The 21,578-nt window shown below is 38.8% G+C and overlaps 1 protein-coding gene across 6 annotated transcripts in view; it reads left to right on the top strand.

The window, feature by feature from the left end:
* Positions 1-21,578, top strand: part of FRYL (FRY like transcription coactivator) — a 276,010-nt gene that overhangs the window by 51,585 nt on the left and 202,847 nt on the right. For 3 of the 6 annotated variants that reach the window (XM_054486854.2, XM_054486849.2, XM_054486852.2), the window contains exons 1-2: positions 887-1,009; positions 7,992-8,171. The exons of the other annotated variants lie outside the window; for them this stretch is intronic. The gene's annotated coding sequence lies outside the window, so the exon portion shown is untranslated. Of the gene's footprint in view, positions 1-886; positions 1,010-7,991; positions 8,172-21,578 lie in introns of those variants that run through there. 6 annotated transcript variants of the gene reach the window in all.

Below are 21,578 nucleotides of genomic sequence, written 5' to 3'. Positions count from 1 at the left end.
GTTATCATCTGAATATTGCTTCTCCTTTTAAGCTTGTTTGGATAAAGTTTGATTCCAGTATTTAACAGGAATAAAAACCGTTTCAAATTTGTTATTTTTTGGAGACATTAGGTTCCATCTCAACATGGATGTAAAATAAAATATTCAAATATATTGGATTTATGTGCTGAAGGCAACAAGTTTCCCTCCCTTTCCCTATTATTCTACCCTACTCTAAAGTCCTCTAAAGGCAGCACGATGGAAATTTATGAAGTTGTTAATATGCATTTTATTGAATAAACTGTTTGAAAGTTTGCATATTGGTGTTTTTCTTTGATGCTTGTCATTTATTATCATGGGCACCGTTTGTTTAGTCAACAAATGTTTATTGAGTTCCTGTGACCCAGGAGATGATGTTGGGGATTATAAATATCCACAAGACAGCCCCCCCCCCACCCAACTCCTGGAGCTTGCCTTTTAGTCAGGTAGACAAACAGTAAACAAATATTGGATGATAAACTCTATGATGAGAAATTAAGTTTGCTTAGAGAGTGATGATGTCCGTTATTTTAGATAGGGTATGTGGGGAGTCCTCTTTGGGGGGTAGTATTTGCAATGATCTGAACAAAGAAGGGAGGGAGCAAGCCATGCCCAGGGGAAAAGCTTTCCAGGCAGAGGGGTTAGCAAGCGCACAGGCCCAACGTGGAAATAAACTTGAGTTTGAGGGATAGCAGGAAAACCAGTGTGGCTGGAATAGGGGAAAGGAAAAGTCAGAGATGTTTGACCATGAACTTTTTCCCCTGTATTTTATGTAAAACTAGTGGAGGACTTTGAGTATTGGTGGAGTGAATACATTTATATTCCATTTATTTTTAAATTTTAATTTTAATTTCAATTTATTTTTTGAGATGGGGTCTTGCTGTGTCTCCCAGGCTGGATTACAGTGGCAGGATCATGGCTTACTAACGTCTGGACCTCCTGGGCTCAAGCAACCCTCCTGTCTCAACCTCCCAAGTAGCTGGGATTACAGGTGTGTGCCACCACATCCACCTAATTTTTTTTATTATTATTATTATTATTATTTTTTTTTTTTGTAGAGTTGGGGTCTTGCTATATTGCCTGGGCTGGTCTCAAACTCCTGGATTCAAACAATCCTCCTGCCTTGGCCTCCCAAAGTATTGCGATTACAGGTGTGAGCTACCATGCCTGGCTGTTTCTATTTTTAAAAGATCATTCTGGTTACTATATGGAGAAATGGGAAATGAGGAGATGCAGGAGTATCATCAGCTAAGAGTCTCCTTGAATTGGGCAGAGATTATGGTGGTTCTGTCTAGAGTGGCAGCAGTGGATTTGGAGATAAATGGTCTGAGTTAGGATATACAGTATTTTGAATATAGGGTTGACAGAACTTGTTGTTGGATTAGATGTGGGGGTGTGAAGGAAAGAAAGGAAATACATGTGACTGCTAGGTTTTTGGCATTAGCAACTAAAATAAGGATGGTATTATTTAGTAAGGAGTTTAGTAAGGAGCAAGACTGGGAGCAGGCAAAGATTTTGGTATATTAAGAGTTAAGGCTGGGAACAGTGGCTCATGGCTGTAATCCCAGCACTCTGGGAGGCTGAGCTGGGTGGATTGCTTGAGGCCAGGCATTCGAGACCAGGCTGGGCAACATGGTGAGACTCTGTCTCTACTAAAAATACAAAAATTAGCCAGGCATGGTGCCATATGCCTTTAGTTGCAGCTACTCAGGAGGCTAAGGTGGGAGGATTGCTTGAGCCAAGGAGGTCGAGGCTGCAGTGAGCTGTGATCACACCACTGCACTCCAGCTTGGGTGACAAAGCAAGATCCTGTCTCAAAAACAAAACAAAAAAACCTGTTAGGTTTGAGGTCCTTTAGATGTCCAGGAGGATAGTTGAATTTGCTGATGGCATGATCCCTTAGGAGGAGAGAAAAAAAGATGTGAGATTTTTGTCACTGTGAAACTGATATTCTCAGTTTAAAAAGGTAATATTAAGAGATAATTGGTGTAAGCTGGAAGTATTTTCTACTCCACTGTCCTCAGTGAGCCATTATAATTTTATTTTTCTCCTTTTGGCTTGCTTAGTCTTATTGTGTATCATGATGATTTTTATCTTTCACATTTCTGGTAAATGGTGATTATTAGGAAGTTGAACCAATTGTGTATAAAAAATGTAAAAGACATTTAACAGGGAATGTGCTTCCCAAGGCCCATTGTTTACCACAAAAAGGAAACCACTGACTTTTTGTTACATCAGTGAAGATAACATTATTTTGTGAACACAGTACTCCTTTTATGACTAACATTTTTTGTACTGTGATCAGAAGAAATTATGAAAACAATAAGTTAATGGGAAATGTAGACATGTTACAAGTGAGGATTTATTCAGTGAAAGCCCTTAGAAATCCTGATTTCTCATCATAACATTTCAGATTTCTCTAATTGTAGAGGTAGTTGCTATTAATATAAATTATGGGAAAATATAGCTTGAGAAAGTAGTGTGTATTCAGTCATTAATTTCTTGGGTTTTAATAAAAGGTTTTAACAAATGTTAACAGAAAATGTAGCAATGCATGGTAGTAGGAATATTCACTTTTATTCTGAAGCAGAGGAAGGAAATCTGTATTTTGGTAAATATAGTTACTGTTCTAGTGAGCATATATTTATGGTGTAAGTAGACTATCGCAGCTTAGTATCTGCTTCCCATTGTTAATTCACCCTTAGTAGTAAAGTCCTCAGGCACTACCCTTGATCTTAGCCAGAAGGCAGAGAACAATTCCTCGGGTAAAGTTTGATTAAAAACAGCAAAAATTCATAGAAGACAAGGATATAATAATAGAATTTGGGCTCACTGGAGACCAAGGAATTTTATCTTCTACCCTTTCACCCAACTTCCCACTCCAAAAACCAGAACAAAAACCCACCTAAATGTATCTTTGTCCATAAAAAAGCCTCCCCATTTCTGAGCATCTAAGAAACGTACATATGGGCTGGGTGCAGTGGCTCACACCTGTAATCCCAGCACTTTGGGAGTCCGAAGCAGGTGGATCACCTGAGGTCAGGAGTTCAAGACCAGCCTGGCCAACATGGTGAAACCTCATCTCTACTAAAACACATAAATTAGCCCGGTGTGGTGGCGGGTGCCTGTAATTCCAGCTACTCGGGAGGCTGAGACAGGGAGAATTGCTTGAACCAGGGAGGCAGAAGTTGCAGTGAGCCATGATTTCACCACAGCACTCCCGCCTGGGTGACAGAGTGAGACTCCATCTCAAGTGTATGTATGGAAGCAAGAATCTCAGAACAGCTAGAGATGATAAGGTGTTCAAGTTTTAAGCTGTGTATATCATAGACACAATTTTGTTGTAAAAATGTGACCCTTCCACTAGTGTAATGACTTCCACCTTTTATTTTTAAATTTATTTTATTTCTTATAGAGATGGGGTCTCCCTTTGTTGCCAGGCTGGTCTCAAACTCTTGGGCTCAGCTGATCCTGCCTTGGCCTCCCAAAGTACTGGGATTACAGGTGTGAGCCACCATGCCCAGCCAATCTCAACCATTAAAAAAAAAAAAAAATCTACATATAGTGTGCACACGTGGCACATTTTCCTTATAACATTACTTGTTTTGTACTTCCCCATTCCTGCCCCTCCACTCTCTACCTCTCTGATTCTGGGCTGGTTAGAGGATACAATGGCCACAGGTGTTTACGTTCTAGTTAGGGAGAAAGGCAATAAGGAATTAAATAAGTATATAAAACCAAGCATATGTTAGATAGTGATGAGTTCTATAATGAAAACAAAATGGAAATAGGATAGTGACGTGGGAGGCGTACTTGCTATTGTGTGTTCTTCTGAACCTTTTTCTCATTTGTCAGTTGGGAATGATAATCATCTAGCTCCTTAGAGTTGTTTGGACTTAATAAGTTCTGTGTGAAATGTACCTAGCAGAGTAACTGGCAACATACCTAATTATCAAGTACTGCTATTTTCCCTTTCCCTTTCTTTCTGTAATTTGAGTGTTCCAAATCTGTGGTGTAGTGCCATAGAATCTACCTTAGCTAGAGTATGTTTAAACTATGTCCCTGTGTGGTTTTGGAGTTCTTACGGAAACAGTAAATAACAACATAGATGAATCTTGAGGACATCACACTTAGTGAAATAAACCAGTTACAAAAGAACAAATATTGTATGATTTTACTTACATAAGGTACCTAGAGTAGTCAGGCCCATAGAGACAGAAAGTAGAATGGTGACTGTCAGGTTGTGACAGAGAGAATGGGGTTGACTGTAATGGGTATAGAGTTTCACTTTTGTAAGATGAAAAGAGTTCTGGAGATGGGTGGTGGTGATGGTTGCCCAACAGTGTGAATATATTTAATGTACACCTTTTTAAAATTTTAATTTTATTTATTTATTTATTTTATTTTTTGAGACGGAGTCTTGCTTTGTTGCCCAGGCCTGGAGTGAAGTGGCGTGATCTCAGCTCACTGCAACCTCCACCTCGTGGGTTCAAGCAGTTCTCCTGCCTCAGCCTCCTGAGTAGCTGGGATTACAGGTGCATGCCACCATGCCTGACTAATTTTTTTGTATTTTTAGTAGAGAGTGCTTTTGTCATGTTGGCCAGGCTAGTCTTGAACTCCTGACCTCGTGATCTCCCCACCTCGGTCTCCCAAAGTGCTGGGATTACAGGCGTGAGCCACCGTGCCCAGCCTTAATATACAATTTAAAATGGTTAAGATGGTAAATTACACGTATTTTACTGATTTTTTTTTTTTGTTTTTTGAGATGGAGTCTCTCTGTGTCACCAGCTGGAGTGCAGTGGCACGATCTTGGCTCACTCCAATCTCCACCTCCTAGGTTCAAGCCATTCTCCTGCCTCAGCCTCCCGAGTAGCTGGGATTACAGGTGCACGCCACCACACCCAGCTAATTTTTGTATTTTTAGTAGGGATGGGGTTTCACCACGTTGGCCAGGATGGTCTTGATCTCCTGACCTCGTGATCCGCTCACCTCAGCCTCCCAAAGTGCTGGGATTACAAGCGTGAGCCACCACACCCAGCCTTTAGTGCAATTTTTAAAAAAAGTAAGTGATAAAATTATTACTTTGCTCTACTCTTCCCATTTTGGTAGATATCAGTGAATCAAGTTGTTCCTGACGAAATCATGAAATAGAGGGTGGTTGTTCTTGCATCATGAATCTATGTGAGAGTCCCAAAAAATGAAAACGTTATTAGGAATTTTTATCATCTTAACTTCCAGAGGTGTCAAACCTTAAACAGTTGATTGGTGAGCAAAGAGCACAGTGTGCTGGAAAAGATATTTCTATTGTTTTGTTTTGTCAATTTATATTTATTGGGCACTTAATTGTCATTAATGAACAAGAGTAATAACATTTGTTGAGTATTATCTACCAGCAATTATTCTGTTTATGCTTAACAATACTTGATACTAATAATGGTTTGTCATCTTTATATAGCAGCCTTGAAGGTGTTATTCTCATTTTATAGTTGAGAAACATGAGGCTCTGAGTGGTAAGTGACTTTCTACTTTAAAAATGATTTTAGAGGAATTTCAATACATAGAAACGAAGGGAGGGCATTCCAGATGGAATAAAGCATGCATTAGATCTGTGTGTAGGAAGGCATGGGATATATTTGCACAGAGCAAAGAGTTCAGCCTGACTGAAGTCTGGATAACATTCGGGAGATGGGCTGGCAATTTAGTCTCTTCCATTAGAATCTTGATGAGGTTAATGAATTCCTGAACTGTTTTCTGTAGGCACTGGGAGACACCATGGAATTACCAAGCCTGGGGGTTTTGTGATCAGAGTTATGCGCTAGGAAGCAATATCTGAGATGCATTGGAATAGTGAGAGAGGGGAGGCCAAAGATCAGTTAGAGTGACTGCTCGGAATTCTTTTGCAGTCATTAGGAAGTAGTTGGGGTCAGAGTGCAAATGGCTGATAGTTCAGGAGTAAGTTGAGAGGTGAGAAGGGAGAAGCACAAATGTAAGTGGAAATGAAGTGGAAGGGAGGAGTCTATGGAGCATGAGTGTAAGTAACACTTTTTTTGTGTGTTGGGGGAGCATAATGGTCACCTGAATATGTAGGTCAGATGTAGGATTAGCTGAAAAGGGAGGATTCTGAGAGAGAGTGAAAAAAAAATGCTTCACACATAGAGCCTATGAGCACAAGAAGGAGGGACTTTAGCAATCTTGAATTTGAAGGGTTGACATTGGGCAACCTTTTTCAGTTAAAGCAGATGAAGGTGTCTGTAGAGAGTATGGGATTGTAGTGGTCCTGGGGACTTGAAGAGTAGAGAAGTTTCAACCTCTGTAAGAGAGAATTCAAATGTAATAGGGTCAATTTTCACGCTTTAGAGTGTGACGTGGAATAATAGTAGTGTACTTATGTTCATCTTTTATACAACTAACGTATAGAGTAGAAGTTCTCTTAAACAATATTGGCTGTATAATATACCTGCAGTTGGGTTGGCTAAATAGAATATTTGTTTAAAATGAGAAAGAAAGATACATACCTTAAATATTTTATACCTGTATGAATGCTTATATTTCACCAGTCTTTTGATGTATAGCCAAGACATTTTCTTTAAAATGTTTTTAAAGTGGCTTGCCTTAATTAAATTACATGATTAATGTTTAGAGACAAAGCATTTTGTTTTTGCACTCATTTTTGATGTAATATGCAACTAAACTATGTAATTATAGTAAATACAACAGACACAAACTGATTTTAGAATGAACACAATTTACTCTAGGATGCAACTCTGTTATTGGGAGAAAAATAAGATGGTGTACCAGAGAGGACTCCCCTTTCCCCTACAAGGAAATTGAAGCTCAGAACTTGTTGCTTGTCTATGGTTTTAGGATTGCCAATAATCTGGTTTTATCACTGAATTCAATGTTTTTCTCATTATATGGAGTTATAAAGTGATGTAGAATAATATGTCAGATATTGGTTAGTAGTTAGGAAGTTATAGACTGTAGTTTTTAAAAAGTAGCAGCTTTATTGAGGTATAATTCACATGCCGTGCAAGTCACCAATTGAAAATGTACAATTTAAGGCTGTGCGTGGTAGCTCATGCCTGAGATCCCAGTACTTTGGAAGGTGAGGGAGGAGGAACACTTGAGGCCAGGAAATAGAGACTGGTCTGGGCAACAGAGCAAGACCCCATCTCTACAAAAAAATTAAAAAATTAGTCGGACATGGTGGCATGCTCCTGTACTTCTAGGTACTCTGGAGGCTGAGGCAGGAGGATTGCTTGAACACAGGAGTTTGAGGCTGCAGTGAGCTATAATTGCATCATTGCACTCCAGCCTAGGTGACAGAGTCAAACCCCTTTTCAAATAAATAAAGTGTACAGTTAGAGCCTTTTTTATATTCACAGAATTGTGAAACCATTACTATAATAGATTTTTAGAACATTTTCATCACCCTCTGAAAGAAACCCTGTACCCATTAATAGTCACCACCTATCTTTTGTCTCCTGGCCCTAGGCAACCACTTACCTGTTTTCTCTTTGTTAGATTTGCCTATTATGGACATTTCATATAAATGGGATCATATACTACGTGGCCTTTTGTGAGTGGCTTCTTTCAGTTAGCATAATTTTTTTTTAAGATTCATCCATGTTATAGCATGTATCAGTACTTTATTCCTTTTCATGGCAAGGTAATATTCCATTGTGGATATACCACATTTTATTTATCTGTTCATCAATTGATGACATTTAGGTTGTTTCTGCCTTTTGGTCATTACAAATAATGCTGCTATGAACATTTGTATACATATTTTTGTATGGGTATGTTTTCATTTCTCTGGAATATATACCTGGGTGTGGAATTGCTGGATGATGTTTAACCTTTGAGGAACTTGCAGACTTTTGATTAGTGATATATGGAAGCTGCTAAAATGTTAACATGTTGTAAGCATAGCTGTTAGTAATAACCATATTTCCTATTTTTTAATCTTCCAGCCTAGAACATTCCATATTCTGCTTCACACGCGGTGACTCACTCACTACTGCTTTGTACCAGTGTGCCCACTTGAGTGCCTGTAAAGTACAAGCTCCAGATCAAAAAAGCTTCTAGATGGATCCTTTCCAAACTTGGTGTCTTTTCTACAAACTCTGTGCCTCAACAACCATTTCTAAGTGGTAAGGACATGTATATTTCCTCTTTTCTAGGCCTTCTTTCCTTTTTATATATGAGTTAATACCTGCACTTTTTGCTAATTTTTTCTAAATCAAATCTCAAAGTGGAAAAAACATCAGATTTTTCGAGACCTCAAAACATTTTTTACATATTACATTCTGTGCACAGAACATGCATGTTTATAAAGAATATAAACACGTGAACAACTTTATGCCTGTGCACTTTATGTGCCTTATTTGTACTCTATAGTCCCTTATTGTAAGGCTGAGATAGTTTATCTTGTTACTGTCTTACCTATTTAGGGATTTTGAGCCCATTTGTTGAAGAATATCCTCCTACTTCTTGGCAATTGTAAATTATGTATACATTCATGGAAATGATAAGAGAGGTGTGCAATGCCAGCTCTTCTTTTTATAGCATAGCACTATGTGTGCCTTTTCATATTCTGACTTTTTTTTAGAAGCATAGATGTCAGTTAGCCAACAAGTTTTCTAGGCAACTCTGAGATTTACTCAGAACACATAGGGGTAGTGAGGGGAGAGTAAAATTGAGCAGAAATGGGAGACCTTTAAAAGAAAATGATTGAAATAGGCTCATTTTGAGCCAGTCGACCAATGCCTACTGTTTAAGAATGAAAATATATAATGACATTTAGCATAATAGAGAAGTAAGTTACCAAATGGAAACTGTGGTATTAGATAAAGATGAAAGGCAGATAGATAGAGTGAAAATTGGGATACATTTTAGCCCTAGTTCTAATCATTAATTGCATAGTTTTCTTGAATGCCAGTTAATTAGCCTTGGTAGACCCAGTTTTTGTGTCTGAAATGGGTGAATTAGACTAAATGATTCGTAAGGATTTTTGGTGGTTTCATAATCCCAACACTTTATGAACTATAATGAACAAATTGATAGATTTTTGGTTTTTTTTTGAGGCTGTGTTTTCTTCCCTAACCTATCTGTTAGAGACACTTTAGATCTATTTTTGTTGAATTATGGGGCAAGAATAAGGTCTCCACTGTCAGAACATTTTTCAGTTAATCTTTCTGTTTTGAAGTTAGTGTCTTTCTTTTATTCTCTTTCTTTCCACATTCTTATCCTTCTCTCCTACTGACCTCAAGGACTTTCCTTCATTTCACTCAGACCCTCTCTTTCTGTCCACTCCAATATCATATTAGTGGCTCTCATTATGCTTCCTTAACGTGTCTAGCATCCATTATTTTCACGTTAGCAATTTTCCAGGGTCACTGCATCTTAGATCAGTGATTCTAATTCTGGGACCCTTTATAAAAACACAGATACCTAGGGCTGGGCACAGTGGCTCATGCCTGTAATCCCAGCACTTTGGGAGGCCGAGGCAGGCAGATTACGAGGTCAGGAGATCGAGACCATGCTGGCTAACACGGTGAAACCCTGTCTCTACTAAAAATACAAAAAATTAGCCAGGCGTGGTGGCGGGCGCCTGTAGTCCCACCTACTCGGGAGGCTGAGGCAGGAGAATGGCGTGAACCCAGGAGGCGGAGCTTGCTGTGAGCCGAGATCGCGCCACCGCACTCCAGCCTGGGAGACAGAGCGAGACTCCGTCTCAAACAAACAAACAAACAAACAAAAAAAAAACACACGATACCTTTTGAAGCTAAGTGTGATGGCTCATGCCTGTATTCCCAGTGCTTTGGGAGGCCCAGGTGGGAGGATGACCTGAGGCCAAGAGTTTGAGACCAGCCTGGGCAACACAGCGAGACCCCATCTCTACAGAAAATTTAAAAATCAACCAAGTGTGATAGTTGCACACCTTTAGTCCCAGATACTTGGGAGGGTAAGGTGGGAGGATTGCTTGAGCCCAAGAGGTTGAGGTTGCAGTGAGGTATTATTGCGCTACTGCATTCCAGCCAGGGTGAATGGATTGTTTATAATCTTTTGCTAATATAAATGGTATAATATAAATGCATAACCTTGCAGATATATAAATCTTTTTATATCTTGCCACTGTGTTTGGGACAGGTTCTTAGAAGTGGAATTACAGGGCCAAAGGGTAAATGAGTACGCAGTGTTTGTTTGTTTGTTTAAGACAGTCTCGCTGTCACCCAGGCTGGAGTGCAGTGGCATGATCTCGGCTCACTGCAACTTGCACCTCCCAGGTTCAAGCAATTCTTGTGCCTCAGCCACCCGAGAAGCTGGGATTGACAGGTGTGCGCTACCATGCCTGGCTAATTTTTTTTTTTTTTTTTTTCTTTTGAGACAGAGTATCACTCTGGTTGTCCAGGCTGGAGTTCAGTGGCTCAATCTCGGCTTACTGCAACCTCCACCTCCTGGGTTCAAGCGATTCTCCTACCTCAGCCTCCTGAGTAGCTGGGATTACAGGTGCCTGCCACCCTGTCTCTTAAAAAGAAATATAGGCCGGGTGTGGCGGCTCACACCTGTAATCCCAGCACTTTGGGAGGCCGAGGCGGGCTGATCACGAGGTCAGGAGATCAAGATCATCCTGGCTAACACAGTGAAACCCCCTCTCTACTAAAAATGCAAAAAATTAGCCGGGCGTGGTGGCACGTACCTATAGTCCCAGCTACTGGGGAGGCTGAGGCAGGAGAATCAATTGAACCCAGGAGGCGGAGGTTGCAGTAAGCCAAGATTGCACCACTGCACTCCAGCCTGGGAGACAGAGCAAGACTCCATCTCAAAAAAAAAAGAAAAAGAAATACAGATACTTTTTGAAACAAATTTGGGAGAAGGGTGTGATTCTTTGGCAGGTAGCTAAAGCCAGCATTAGTTCACCAGAACTGGAGCCTCAAAGTTCTCTTACTTCTCACTTCAATCACTTCTTGCCTTAGACCTCATTATTACCTGGAACAGTTTCTTTTCTAAGGTCTTGGAAAGAGGATCTTCTTTTTATTTCAGGATTTTTTTTTTCTAGTGTCTGTAAAATAAACGTTTTGTCTTATTTATTTAAAATTTTTATTATGGAAAATGAGAAACATATGCAGAAGTAAACGGACTGGTGTAACCAATTGCTTTGTATTCAGACCCAGATTCAGTAATTATCAAGTCATGCCCAAATTGTTTAGCTATTCCCCACCAACTTTTCTCCCACTCCTGTGTTATTTTAAAGCAAATTCTAGACATCATATATCTTATTTATAAGTATTTCAGTATGTATCCTTAAGACCTTTTAAAAAAGTAATGATAAAATTGCTATGAACACTCTTGTACATATCTTTGGGCAGATCTGTGTACTTTTTTTTCTTGGGTATATACTCAGAAATAGAATTTGTACTTCTGCATGTTCATATTATTAAAAAAATCATGACGCAAATAAAAATACTAAAAAATGAAAAAGAATTTGCAGTATTGTTTTGGACTTAGCACATTCTCTTAGCAATGTTTAGTCAAATTACTGTATATATTATTATCTATTACTGTGTAACAAACTACCCTGAAACTTAGTGGCATAACACAGTGACATTATTGTCTCATAGTTGCTGTGAGTCAGTTTCTTTGGGGTGCAGCTTAGCTGGGTGCTTTTGGCTCAGAGTCTCTCATAAAGCAGCAATCCAAGTATCTTCTGGGGCTGCATTCATCCCACAACTCAAGTAAAAGAGGCACAAAGGAACAGCCTTCTGGGGTGCTTTCAAGCTCACTCATGTGATTATTGACAGGTCTCAGGTTCTTTCTGGCTGTTGGCCAGAGGCTAATTCCTTGATGCTTCCATAGGGCAGCTAACAACATGGGCAGCTGGTTGTTAGTTCAGAGCAAAGGAGAGAGAGCATCCAAGATGGAAACGATGCTCTTTCTGTAACTTATTCTTAGAGTGAGAGCCCATCACACTTGCTGCATCCTTTTAAAAAAATTATTGTGCTAAAGTGTGCATAATGTAAACTTAACATTTTAACTATTTTAAGTGTACAGTTCAGTGGCATTACATACATTCACATTGTTGTGCAATTATCACCATCATTCATCTCCAGAACTTTCTCATCTTTACAAAATGAAACTCTATACCCATTAAATAACTCCCCATCATCTTCTTTGCCCAGCCCCTGACAACCACCATTCTACTTTCCCAAGAGTTTGACCCCTCTAGGTACCTCGTAAGTGGAATCATGCAGTTACAGTATTTATCCTTTTGTGACTGGCTTTTTTCCCCCAGGATAATGTCTTCAAAGACATTCATGTTATAGTACATGTCAGAATTTCATTCTTTTTTAAGGCTGAATAATATTCCATTGTATTTACATACCACATTTTATCCATCCATCCACTGATATTTGAGTTCTTTCCATGTTTTGGCTGTTGTGAATAATGATGTTAGGAACAAGGTATTCAGCTGAATTCTATTCCTAGAATCAAGTCTTTCAATTCAGTCTACACTAAAAGGGAGATGATGCCAGGCGCAGTGGCTCATGCCTATGATTCCAGCAGTCTGGGAGATTGAGGCAGGTCACCTGAGGTCAGGAGTTTGAGACCAGCCTGTCCAACGTGGTGAAACCCTGTCTTTACTAAAAATACAAAAATTAGCCAGGAGTGGTGGCGTGTGCCTGTAGTTCCAGCTACTCAGGAGGCTGAGGCAGGGGAATCGCTTGAACCCAGGAGGTAGAGGTTGCAGTGAGCTGAGGTCACACCGCTGCTTTCCACCCTGGGCAACAGAGTGACACTCTGTGTCAAAAAAAAAAAAAAGGAGGTGAACAGTGAATACTTAAGGATGTGAATACCAGGAAGTATGATCATAGGGGCTGCTCTCAGAGATACTATACTGTTTAAGTTAGTCTTAATAATTTTTCTCTGTATAGTTATGCCACCAACTGGATATACAATTAAGTTCATTATCTTTCATATTTAATAACTGTTCTAAAATGTAATTTTGTTTTATAATCATGTATAATAGTTTTATGGTTCCAAAGTCAAATTCTGTTTTCTTCTCCGTATAAGTACTCATATTCTAGAAACTTTGTTTTTTTTTTAAGAAAAATATAAGCAAGCTATATATTCATATTTCTCCTTATATAAATGATAGGATACTGTATACTTTTTTTTTTTAACTTTATATATTCTGGGGATCACTCCTTAGTGGTGTATTACTGATTTCTTTTTATAGCTATATAATAACCCATTGGGTGAATGTGCCATAGTTTATTTAACCAGTTCCCAATTGATGGGGACTTGGATTCTTTATCATCTTTTGCTAATATAAATGGTATAATATAAATGCATAACCTTGCGGATATATAAATCTTTTTATATCTTGCCACTGTGTTTGGGACAGGTTCTTAGAAGTGGAATTGCAGGGCCAAAGGGTAAATGAGAATGCAGTGTTTGTTTGTTTGTTTTAAGAAAGTCTTACTGTCACCCAGGCTGGAGTGCAGTGGCATGATCTCGGCTCACTGCAACTTGTACCTCCTGGGTTCAAGCAATTCTTGTGCCTCAGCCACCCGAGTAGCTGGGATGACAGGTGTGCGCTACCATGCCTGGTTAATTTTTTTTTTTTTGAGACGGAGTCTCGCTCTTGTTGCCAAGGCTGGAGTGCAGTGGCTCAATCTCGGCTTACTGCAACCTCCGTCTCCTGGGTTCAAGCGATTCTCCTGCCTCAGCCTCCTGAGTAGCTGGAATTACAGGTGCCTGCCACCATGCCCAGCTAATTTTCGTACTTTTAGTAGAGACGGGGTTTTGCCATGTTGGCCAGGCTGGTCTGGAACTCCTGAACTCAGGTGATCCGCCTGCCTCAGCCTCCCAAAGTGCTGGGATTAAAGGCGTGAGCCACTGCACCCAGCCTATTTTTTGTATTTTTTAGTAGAGACAGGGTTTTGCCATGTTGGCCAGTCTGGTCTGGAACTCCTGGCTTCAAGGATCTGCCGGCTGCCTTGGCCTCCCAATGTGCTGGGATTACAGACGTGAGCCACCATGCCCAGCCTTGTGTTGTTGTTGTTGTTGTTTTTTAAAAGCTTGGGTATTGCTAGATTTATCCTCATAAGAAATTGTATGTCTTTGTGTTCCCATCAGTAATGTATGCGAGTGCCTTTTTTTCATACATAACCTGTCAGCAGAATATGTTGTCAAATTTTGAGGGTTTTGTCAAATGGAATCTCATTGTACTGTTAATTTCCCCTTCCTTGTGAGTGATATTGAATATCTTTTTATATGGCTAAGAGGCATTTGCATTTCTTTTTCTTTTTCCAACTGTCCATTTCTTTAGCCCCCTTTTCTGTTTGTTGGTGTTTTTTATTTTATAAGCTCTTTACACATTAGAAATGTCAATCTCTTGTCTTTGTTTTCTTTTTCCTAACAGTTAAACAGAGGTATTCTCTGTTCTGCTTTCAACTGGCTTCATTTTTTCCTCATTCTTTTTCATTAATGTTACATTTATTCTTTCGGATAAGTGATTGTTCGACATTTAGTGTCTCCACTTTTACACGTCAGACCTATTTCATTATTTTTTCAAGTTCAACATGCTTTAGATAGAATGTGGCTTTATCCACAAACCTGTGTTCCCTTTATCAGGTAATGGTATTGCCATTTTCCCAGATGAGAAATTGAAGTGACCTTTTTGACTTTATTTATTATTTATTCGTTATTTATTCAACAAGTATTTGTTGAGTACCTATCAGGTTTCAAGTACAGGCTAGGCACTAGGTGGCAAATAGTATAATCCTAGCTCTCAGGGAATGGTCTAAGAGGGGAGTAGGTGTTCCACAAATACACAAATTATGTCTAAATATGTGGTTAAGAATTCCAAGAGAGAACGTAAAAGTGGGGACACATTATTACATTGGAGAGGTTGTGAGTTGCCTCTTTGAGAAAATGACACTTAAGCTAAGATTTGAAGGATGTTTAGGATTAGCTTGGTGGAAAAAAGTCAGTGTGGCAGTTTCTAGACATAGGAAACAGTGTGTAGAAGGATCCTGATGCAGAAACGAGGTTGGACTTCTAGGAAATGAAAAGACCAGTTTAGCTGGCATGCAGGGAGAAGGGGTTGAGGGGCCTGAGATATCATCTAATTGCTTTGTAAAGAGATCACTCTGGCTATGGCAGGGGTAATCCATTTGAGGGGGTCATGTAGAAGTCAGTCAGGAGCTGGTTAGCAAACTGTTGTAGTAATTGTGAAAGGTGATGGTGCCTATTTGTTCAGTTATAAAATTCTTTCAGTTCTAATTCAGGATTTTGTTCATTCTCTCTCTTGACTACTGGGATAGATTTTCAAAAATTGGTCCCATACTGTCTTAGTCCCTGTTCCCCATCCAGTCTGCTTCAGAAGACAACTTTTAGAGTCAACAGTCTGTTCATATCACTTCCTTTCTCAAAAACTTATGGTGGTTCCATGATTGTGGAAGAATGAGATCCCATCTAGTATTGAAGCTTTTATCATTTTCTTTAGGTTTCAAGATCTGCTCTCCTGAGACAACTTTCTTTGGGCAGCCAAGATGGGTACTTTTCTGCCTCTTTTCTTAGCTCATCTCCAATATTACATCATGACATCTGTACCTGTCTTCCTCACCAACCCCCACTATTCTCTAATCCTTCTTAGATCCCAAAATTAATTTTTTTAACTCAACATATACTCAATTTTCTTTTGCTGTGTCAATTCTAAGATTTATCATAGTTTATGTTGAGAAATATTCATGTATTTATTTGGAGTACAAAGAAATTATATATTTTTTCTTTTCTTTCTTTTTCTTTTTTTTTTTTTTTTTTTGAGGCGGAGTCTCACTCTGTCGCCCAGGCTGCAGTGGCGTGATCTCAGCTCACTGCAAGCTCCGCCTCCCGGATTCACGCCATTCTCCTGCTTCAGCCTCTCCCAGTAGCTGGGACTACAGGAGCCCGCCACCACGCCCGGCTAATTTTTTGTATTTTTAGTAGAGACGGGGTTTCACTGTGGTCTCGATCTCCTGACCTCATGATCCGCCTGCTTCGGCCTCCCAAAGTGCTGGGATTACAAGCATGAGCCACCGCGCCCAGCCTTTTTTTTTTTTTTTTTTTTTTTTGAGACAGAGTCTCACCCTGTCACCCAGGCTGGAGTGCAGTGGCACATTCTCGACTTACTGCAACCTCCGCCTCTAGGGTTCAAGCGATTCTCTTGCCTCAGCCTCCTGAGTAGCTGGGATTACAGACATGCGCCACCATGCTTGGCTAGTTTTTGTATTTTTAGTAGAGACAGGGTTTCACCGTGTTGGCCAGGCTGGTCTAGAACTCCTGACCTCAAGTGATCCACCCGCCTCAGCCTCCCAGAGTGCTGGGATTACAGGCATGAGCCACCATACCTGGCCTATTTTTTATTTTTAAAACTGATAGGAACCCAGTAGATATATGTTGAATTGTATGAGATTAGGGAGCATTCCATGTGGTGGATCAGTCATTCAAATTTCTTATAAAAGACGGAAGTCTCAAGTATAATTTTATAAAATTTTGAATAGAACTTTTGGGAGTAACCTCATTTAGAAACAGAAAAATGTTACTTGCTGTTTGAAGCAGCTTTTATAGTTCAGTGCACATCAAATAATGCTTATATTCTCTATATTGGGTTGACAAAAATATGTTTATAAGACAGTATGGCGATATTAGAGTTCTTATGACTTACTGGGGGTAATGGCATATTTAGGGCATTAAATATTTGATTGCCAGGTAGCAGAAAATGGTCAATAAAATAATGAATGTGTAGGTATTTGAATGCACCTCTGGTTTTATCTGAGATACCTTTGGACTCATTGTCCACTTAGCTGACTTCTTAGCATGTATCTTTCTAGAGTAAATGTAATAGTCTGCCTACTGACAAGGATTAGTTTACTTGATTCTCATATTTGATTTTGTTAATAGATCAGCGCCAGCCAGCATGTTTCTTTTGTAAAGGGGAGGGTACTAATATTATTATTTACTGCCTACAACTTGCAAAATGATTTCATATACTCTCTTTTTAAAAATCCTTACAGGTTTCCTTCTGTCTCTCTCTTATTCAATTTTTCCTTCCCTCCCTTCTTCTTTCCTCTCCTTTTCTTCCTATAAATGAGGTTAAGTGACTTTGTGTGGGTAACTGTGGCTTAGTATTGGGTAACTGTGGCTTAGTATTGGGTAACTGTGGCTACATACATTGTGTCGCCTTCTCATATGAAATCATTTCTCTGAAATTACATTGGAAATGGGGTTTTTACAGATTTGTCGTGGATATGACTTTATAGATATTAATCTAACTTTTAGTTTGTTTGGATCACCTCTTGAATTAAATAGTTGTTTTTGTCTCCTAATACATATTGATGCAATAAAAGGGTTTGGCGATTATAATAATTTTGGTCCTATACTGAAATTTGTTATCTGAAATATAGTAAAAACTAAAGCTTTTAAACCCATTTAAAAGTCAATTTTCTAAAGTCACATTTAACAGTTTTGGTGTTTCAATAATATTAACTAATGAAAACTATTTTGGTTGTATTATTTTAAGGTAGAAGTATCTTAATGGAATTTTTTAATGAGCTTGCCTAAGATTAAATAAGCACCTTGAGTCTAGTTTCTGCAATGTGATTTTAAGTTTTTTTAAAAAATTACTTTGAAACAGTAACTAGGGCAAGTACTTACAGGTAAGAGTGAAATTATTTGGTACAGTAAGCTTCAATTATAATGCATTTAGTTTGGAGTGATGAAAGTTTTTTTTTTTTTTAATTTAATTTTTTTGAGACAGGGTCTTGCTCTGTCACCCAGGCTGAAGTGCAGGGTGCAGTCATAGCTCACTGCAGCCTTGACCTCCTGGGCTCAAGCGATCCTCCCACCTAAGCCTCCCAAGTAGCTGGGGCTACAAACACACACCACCACGCCTGGCTAGGATTTTGATTTTTTTTAGAGATGGGGTCTTACTATGTTGCCCAGGCTGGTCTTGAACTCCTGGGCTCAAGTGATCCTCCCACCGCAGCCTCCCCAAGTACTGGGATTACAGGCGTGAACCACTGTGTCTAGCTGAAAGTTACTATTTTTAAAACTGAGAATCTATAAAAGCAAAAATATTCATTGTAGCTCATGGTTTGACAGGTTTATGAAAGGCTTAAAATGTAAAATTGTCATAAGTAAAATATTGCATTTCACATAGGATTTATGTAACTAGTAGTGATGGTGAAAAAACCTAATGAGGTGGGAGAAATGACCCAATGTCTCACTTTGCCCTCCCTCTGTCTTATTTCCCCTCTCATTTTAAGTTCTACGTGAGTATTACAGCTTCAAATATAATCATGGCATTAATTCAGAAGCCTGATATATTAAAAAATAATCTTTTGTTTATCTGTAATAACTGCATTTGTACCGTATTAGAACTTTCTACCACAATCTCCTTCTGAGACAGTATAGAGCTAGCTGGGTGAGTCACACCACACCACAAATTCCTTAAGGTGGTAGGTGGTGTCTTATTCATCATTCGTGTCTCTCACTGTCTAGTGCAGTGCTCGATAGGCAGCTGGACTCTGTTCCTTTATTATACTATACCTGGTATTAGGTTTCTAGAGCACTTAAATTTTTTTTTGTCTTTTTGCTTTACTCTAATAAATGTTCTAGTTAACATTAATATCTAGCTTAATATGATTTAAATGTATGTTAAAATTCTTAAGAGTAGTAGCAAATCTAGATTGGGAACTAGATCCATAGACAATATTCAAAAGATATAATTCAGCTGACCCTGAACACCACTAAACTGATCCGGGGGCCAAATATTCTCTCAAAATAGAGGAGGAAAAAGGAAAAGAGGCATGTAGGGACCCAGGAGAAGAAGGACGATTTATGTGGAGTGGAGGGAATTTTCATTTTAAACCACAGGTAGGGCTTGTTTACTTTGTCATATTTTCCCTATAATAGAGAAACTGCTGAGCCAGAATTGTGCAACTGATTGAATTAGCCACCTTGTTTAAATTGTTAGCATCCATCTTTGAGAAGCATATATTTTAGATTAAAGATTTAAAAATCTTGGCTGAAACAAAGGACAATCTCTTTCCTTTATGAAGTTGTTCATTGAACTTTAAATAGTAAGATATTAACAGAAGAGGATTGAATTTAGTCTTCAAATAAGCATCTCTGTGATTTGTTGGTCACAGTATGATTTCTTTCCCATCCCCCACCATTTTTTACTTTACTTTTGATAAAGCAAATTCTTATCTTTTCATGAAATATTTAAAGCAAATTATGTGTTAATTATGTTTAGTTATCCTTTTTGAGAGTTCTCTAGCTTTTTGTGTTCTGAGGTTCAGAATCAATATAAGAACATATTGAAATCATAATTGCATTTTATTTTCCAAACAGCCATTGAAAATAATTGCATTTTAATTTGAGAATTTTATCTCAACTGCATATAACAGCTTATACTTTAAAATATAATCCAGAGGTACAGTACTTCTCAGTTCATTTATTAGCTTTGTCAGTTTCCACATCTGTAAAGTTGAACATTTACCGAAATTATGGGCTGGTTTGGGTTAAAATGAAGTAACATGTGAAGCATCTAACTTAGTTGGTCACACATAGTAGGCTCTCGGTAATTAGTCGTTGCTGCAGTTATTATGGGTATTTAATTAACTTGGATTTCTAGGGCACCATTTGTTAGAGTGCAGTGAACCAATTCTGAATTCTACCCTCCTATATTTGTTACTTGTTTAGACTGACTTAACCACTGTGGAGAATAAAGCCTATTTGTGGGGTGGGGAGGGGGTGGTGCCTACTGACTTTTATATGCATGTTTTTTCAGAGTTACAGGATGTGTACTGGAATGTGAAGGATTAAGCTTTGTGGTGGCATGTTCTATATGGTCATCCATAGTGACCAAACTGATTTGGAATGTTGTTTTGTTACTAACTTGGAAATGTGTTATTTTCTCTACAGAGGATGTTGATCTGAATAAACTGCTTATTATGCTTTATACATTTCTAGAGCGAGAGGAACTGTCAATCAGTGTAAATCTCACCCAGCACAGTATTTTCTTTCACAAACATGGGGAGGAGGCAATACCAAGATAACCACTTTTGGGACAGAGCCAGGAGCTGTTGTGTAACTCAGAGGGTGTGTGATAGCATCCAGCTTTGAAGCCCATCACGTCACGTTGAGAAATTGTGGCATGGAGGCTTACAGGAAAAACCTCTTGTTTATTAACACCTGAATATGTTACTTATGTAGCTTTTTAAAAGTCATCAGTTAGCTAGCTTCTCAAAGAGAGGCAAGAACCCATTCGCGTAGTTACAGATTGTGGCTATAGTAAGTCTTCTGAAGGTAACAGGAGCTGTGAGCACCACTTCTTCGGTGAAGTCTTTCCTGTTCCCTTCTCCACTCAGGTTGATGACTGTCTTCTTTGTACCTGGTTGCAGCTTGAACATATTTAGGTAACTTCTCTCAAAGCACTTGAAACATGCTACTGCCCATGTCTCCCTTCCAGCTTGTCTGTAAACTCCTTGATGGTAGCAGTTGTGTGTGTAAGTGCCACTGAGTATAGATTCCTGAAGCTTAGGTTGATCCCCAGTAAATGTTAAATGCAAGTCTCCCTATGCCTGTGGAAATGCCTCAACATCAATTGGTTCAATTGTATCCTTCAACTTGATCACTAACAGGTCTTTAATGAAAAGTCTCCAGAGATGCTATTCCCATTCTGTACTATCCTCATCATTACCACTCTTATTTCTTCTTTACCAATGCAAATTCTCTATTTCATTTTTTTCTTTAAGTACTTCTCTATGAAGCTTTTTAAAAGTATACTTCATTTTAGGGCCAGACATGGTGGCTCATGGGAGGCCCAGGTGGGTGGATCACCTGAGGTCAGGAGTTTAAGACCAGCATGACCAACATGGTGAAACCCCATCTCTACTAAAAATACAAAATTAGTCGGGCGTGGTGGCGGGCACCTGTAATCCCAGCTACTCAGGAGGCTGAGGCAGGAGAATTGCTTGAACCCAGGAGGCAGAGGTTGCAGTAAGCTGAGACACCACAGCCTGGGGGACAGAGTGAGACTCCATCCCAAAAAATAGAAGTATGCTTCATTTTAGTTAGTTTATAATCAACATTGAGAAATCCAAGAAAGGTGAGAAATGTAAACTAGAGCTGGAGATTTAAAATGGCACCTGTAAAAATACATTATTTTTTGAAGTAAAAAAAAGTTTGTAAACATTTCCCTTGTTTACAAATCTGAAATTACATTAATTTTGGTAAAATTCTAGATTTTTTCCAAATAAGTCAAAATCTCAAAAGAATGGAAATTTTAGGTAAAATTTAGGTAAAAATGGAAATAAAGTAAGAGTCATAATTTTCAGGCTGTTATAAGAAATGTCTTTTACTGTATCATATGGTATTTTATAGTATTATATAAAAATATAGGAATTGACCTTATTATCCTTACTATACAAGGTTTTATTGTGGTTTAAAATTCCAAGTCTTCTGTGTAGCTTCCTTTATTCTTCTGCTTCAGTTACACCATAATA

The sequence above is a fragment of the Pongo pygmaeus genome, chromosome 3 (genome assembly GCF_028885625.2).
Source record: "Pongo pygmaeus isolate AG05252 chromosome 3, NHGRI_mPonPyg2-v2.0_pri, whole genome shotgun sequence".
Lineage (NCBI taxonomy): Eukaryota > Metazoa > Chordata > Mammalia > Primates > Hominidae > Pongo > Pongo pygmaeus.
This window is presented reverse-complemented; position numbering and strand designations above follow the sequence as displayed.